The sequence below is a fragment of the Grammomys surdaster genome, unplaced genomic scaffold (assembly GCF_004785775.1).
Source record: "Grammomys surdaster isolate TR1022 unplaced genomic scaffold, NIH_TR_1.0 125630, whole genome shotgun sequence".
Classification (NCBI taxonomy): domain Eukaryota; kingdom Metazoa; phylum Chordata; class Mammalia; order Rodentia; family Muridae; genus Grammomys; species Grammomys surdaster.
Window position 1 is genome coordinate 151,508 of NW_021620469.1, and position 5,118 is coordinate 156,625.

A 5,118-nucleotide genomic window follows, 5' to 3' on the forward strand; every position below is an offset into this window, starting at 1 on the left:
CTTAGTGCTCAAGCTCCTCCCAGTGCAGAAGAATTTGTATCTTCTTGGCTACCTTCAGATCAATACATAAAACTCTCAGTTCCTCCTCCAGCACCAAGTCTGCCTGCACCCTGCCACATTTCACACTACCATGCTTCCTGGCCTGATGATAATGGACTGAACCTCTGAAACTATAAGTCAGTCCCAGTTAAATGTTGTCCTTTATAAGAGTTGCCTTATTCATAATGTATCTTCATAGCAATGGAAACTCTAAGACAGACTCTAATGATTTGAAATACTATTTCAAATGGGGTGAAGTATAACTTCTTGGTATGGGGTGCGCCTGGCCCTTAGGAGGGCAAAAGTGGCAGGTTGTTTCAGTTTTTGCTTGTCTTAAGGACATCATTAGCTAAAGTCTCCATTAAGAACCTATTTATCCTTTTTACCTGTCTTCTGCAGTTTATAGGTACAATGTACTTTCCAATCAACATTTAAGATCTTTGTTAAATTTTGGAAAAAATTAGAGTTAAGTTGGAGCCATTCTCAAACCCCTAGGAATCAACACTTGAAGGAGTTTCTTAGTGACTACTAAGGCTGTCTCCTTTCAGGTGTCATAGGTTTCCAACTATTCATAGAAGATGTCTATGAAACTAACAAATAGTTAGAGCCAAGAACTGTGGGGATTATTTTTGTAAAGTCCATTTCCCAATATTCTCTGGGGTGTTTCCTCAGGTGTGGATTCTGTCTGGGCCTTTTCTTTCTCCCTTGGGGTTTTCTTATATAGAAATAGTATGTCCAGACACAATGTCTTTGACAAGATTATCTAGAGAGCTGTAATATCTGGGACTGAGTAACTTGGCAGTTTTGAATATCCTCAGATGGTTGGCCTGCCTTGTGGAGTTTGATTACCATCTACCTTCCTGTAGAGACAGGGAATACAGGTCTTCCACCCAGCAAGAACCACTGCCCATTTGTCTCCTGTTTGACATCTTTTCTGTTTGTCTATGGTTTCTTCTTATGTGCAGACTGACACTAGAGCAATTTAGGTAACCAAGATTTGAAGAGGCTCCTCTGGTTCCAGGGTCTCATTCTGGATGGCTGGGTCTATGCCTTGTTCCCTTGGGCCTCTGGAAATTTTTCTTTTTAATGTCTTTTTAGAGGACAATGGCTTCCTCTTTTGGCCACCATATGGCCTCCAATAAAACCAGAATTTGTTTGTTTTTAATTTTCCTTTCCACCAGAGATAAGGAGATCCTTCCCCCTATAGAGGGTCCTATGGACATGGATTGTAGCAAATACATATTGTCTTCATAAATAGTGATGGCTTTGCCCTTCCCCAAGCAAAGTATCTGGGTTAATACCAGGAACTGAGTCCTTTGGTGTTGAAGTCCTTCAGCTGACAGACTGGGCCCATATTTTGTACAATATATGGAAGTTTCACCTGTCAATAAAAAAGCCTTTGACCAACGAGCTAAGGCAGGACATCCAGTAGAGAGAGATTGGATTTCTGGGATAGAGACAGGAGGATTTGCCTTGAGACAGAGAAAATGACTGTCGAATAAAACCGAGGACTAGGTACCACACCACATGACAGAACATAGAATAAAAAACAAACAAACAAAACAGGTAATTGAGATATGACCTAGTCAGGGAACAGAGCCAAAGCTACTGGCCTCAAAATTTATTCATATATAGAAGTCTCAGAGTTATTATTTCCAGGAACTTATGCGCAGGTGATGTGCAGGTGGGAAAGCATGCAGTTACACACATTGTCCTGTCCAAGGCAACAACTGTGGTCCTGGCACACCTGATTCCGTCTTGAGCAAAACTGCTCCTATCAGTGTACAGTATGTCTTTTGCTTCTTATACCAGGACATCCATTAGGTCATGTCTGACTAGTTGGACTGTATCAGTCACTTCTAGGCAATTATGGAGGGGCCCTGCTGGGTTATCATCTAGTAGCAGGCTAGCTGGATTGATAGCTGAAGTTTTACAGAATCAGATATAGGGTTGTTCCAGGAGACATGCTTGATAATATGTTATTCAGATCTTTGAAATCCACCTTCCTGAGGTCCCCATCAGGAAGTCTCTACAGAATATGGGGTTGTTGAGAACATTTTTTTTTTTTTTTGGTTTTTCAAGACAGGTTTTCTCTGTGTAGCCCTGGCTGTCCTGGAACTCACTCTGTAGACCAAGCTGCCCTTGAACTCAGAAATCCACCTGCCTCTGCCTCCCAAGTGCTGGGATTAAAGGCATGCGCCACCACCACCTGGCTGTTGAGAATATTTCTTGGCCCAAAGCCAATATATCAACTTCATTTACTAGCATGGCTGTAGTGGAAACTGCCTGCAAACAAGCCAGATACACTGGTTGATTTTGTATGTCAACTCAACAAAAATTAGAGTCATCAGAACAATTCCTCCAACATGGTGCCAGTTGTGCTAAAGCCTGGGGGTCTCTTACACATGAACTCACAGAGATACACCTATTTTGACCTCCAGAGCAGGGTGGGATCAGAGGGATGCACCACATTGCCTAACTTGATCCATTGTTTAAGAAAATATTCCTGTAAGAGTGCTTGTCTAGGGCTTACAAATTAAATAAACATGTATAAGATGGTTTATGTAAGGCTTTTAAAGCAGTGGTTCTCAATCTGTGGGTTGTGACTCCTTTGGTGGTCAAATATCAGGTTGACTGTAATAAAATTACAGTTATGAAGTAGTTCTCTCTTACCATGTTTGGCATGGGGACTGAACTCAGGCATTAGGCTTCTCAGTGCCCTCACACACCAAGACTTCTTGCTTGCCCCTCTTTGTTAATGCTTTTGTATGTGTAATCTATCTACGAAGAGAATAAGATGTTGAAGTCACCCATTATTTTTGTAACCAGACCTACCTGTCACCTTTTTTAAAAATTAAAGCTTTATTTTTAATTGTATGTATACCATGGTGCCAGGGTCCAGCCCCAGTGGTTCTTCTTTCTTCTTGGCTCTCTCTTGAGGGGTAAGAGTATCAGCGGGGTCAAGACTTGGTCTTGCAAAATATTTAGGGTTGCTGTTTAATAATAAAATGTTTACCTGTCTTAAGTCTGAGTCACTTTGCTGTTGCGGTAACTGACCTCCCTGTATGAGTTCCTCTGAGGCTAGAAACTGCAGTCTGTGGTGTTTAGTACTTCATTATAAAACAGCACGAGATTATGTAAGGGATTAATTGCTAGAGTCTTTCCCTCTTGTCCAGATGCCTCTCACTTGTCAGGCTTGGAGGAGGTTTGGACCAATAAAGTTCTATTGAACCAGCAGAAGAGAGTCACACATAGAGAAAGAAAAACTTTTACTCAAGCAAATACGGATTAAATTCACATAAATTCAGATTCATGAATACATTTTTTTGTTGTTGTTGTTTTGGAGACAGGGTTTCTCTGTGTGGCCCTGGCTGTCCTGGAACTCACTCTGTAGACCAGGCTAGCCTCGAACTCTCAAACTCAGAAATCCGCCTGCCTCTGCCTCCCAAGTGGTGGGATTAAAGGCGTGCGCCACCACCGCCCTGCTATGAATACATATTCTTACATCTCCATTCAAACCAGTTGGGTCCAGCTACATACTTATCTCATAATTACATACTTACACACACACATCCATACTTACATATGCATATGGAGCAAAAGACCAAACGCCAATGGAGAAAGAACTCAGTCATTCTTGATGAAAAAATGAGCTCCTATCTTTATTGCACAGAGAAAGAAAAAGCTTCTTTTTTTTTTTTTGCTTCTACCCTTTTATTGCTAAATGAATTAAACCCAAGTCTGTAAGAAGAAAGCTTTGTCCTCTTTAGTAAGACTAAGCCTGCCTTGCTGTTAAGAAAAGACCTGTTCTGCCCCATAGTAAGGAGAAGCTTGCTGGCTCCTTCTGCTCTCTTTCCCTTTCCCTCTGCATTCTGCATATTGTGCTCTTAATTTTTAAAGTTGCCTGTAATTTCTAAGTCATTCTACTCTGCATTCTCCTTCTAATCTTGCTCCCTCCTCCTGCTCTGATGTAACAATAATTATGCCCTTACTCCCAATGCCTTTACTTTCAGTGCTTTTACTCCCATTGCTATACCTGCCAAATGTAATCTTTCCTAGTCACTTGTACCTGTTCTAGGTGAATAGATCATATGGTTTATCCAAGCATCACCCCCTTTTACTTAAAGAGGATGCAAATCTTTATATAACACCAAAGCTCTTTACTTTGTTTAGTACTTCTTATGTCACAGGAGAAACTGGAAAGTAATCAAAGCCACTGAGCAAACACATAGACACAAATCCCCCTGGCTCATTCTTCCCTAGATTCAGGAGACCTTGAGCTCTTCCCAAGTTTCACTGAGGAGAGTAGCTTCTGAACCGAGGGGGCTCTCCAGGTAGGCTGTTCCTGCACAGGACTTTCCTATGACCAGGTTGATAACTGAGCCAGTTCATGTTTTACTTGCTTTGATCGTGGGATGGGCAAAGCTCCAATGTTACACTGCTGAAGGGCATCGTGAGCAAAGTAAGTTTTCTGCTTATTAAAGTACATTAGTAAGTAGGGATTCAAAACAAGTTTGGTCATTCTTACTTAGCAGTTTTTATCATTGCTGTATCAATCACCTTCCCCACAACCCATTTGGTGTGGATGGATGAATGGACTATTGACATTATGTGTCTGTGAGCACCTCCAGATTCTATCACTCAGACCAAGGCCCCCCCCCCCCCCCCCCCCCTTTTTTTTTTTTTTTTTACAAAAGTTCACTAAAAGTTCAAACATAAATTCAAATCATAGCTGGGCAGTGGAAGCACACGCCTTTAATCCCAGCACTTGGGAGACAGAGGCAGGCGGATTTCTGAGTTCGAGGCCAGCCTGGTCTACAGAGTGAGTTCCAGGACAGCCAGGGCCACACAGAGAAACCCTGTCACCAAAAAAAAAAAAAAAAAAAGGAGAAGAAAAAGAAAAAAAAAAAGAAGAGTAATTATCTGGCTAAACATTCATTGTCTGTCACTAGCTCAACAGGTTGATTGAAAGTTAAAAATCATAATTTTTGTAACTAAGTTATTAGTGAAGTTTCGTATAAATAAACTCAATCAATATTTTTTCTTCTGTCTTTGCACCTATGGTAAATCCTTAGTATC

General features: G+C 41.2%; 1 pseudogene; it reads right to left on the bottom strand.

Annotated features, from left to right (window-relative positions):
- Positions 1–4,304: 4,304 nt before the first annotated feature.
- On the bottom strand, positions 4,305–4,647 carry LOC114638737 (annotated as a pseudogene).
- Between the last annotated feature and the right edge of the window lie 471 nt (positions 4,648–5,118).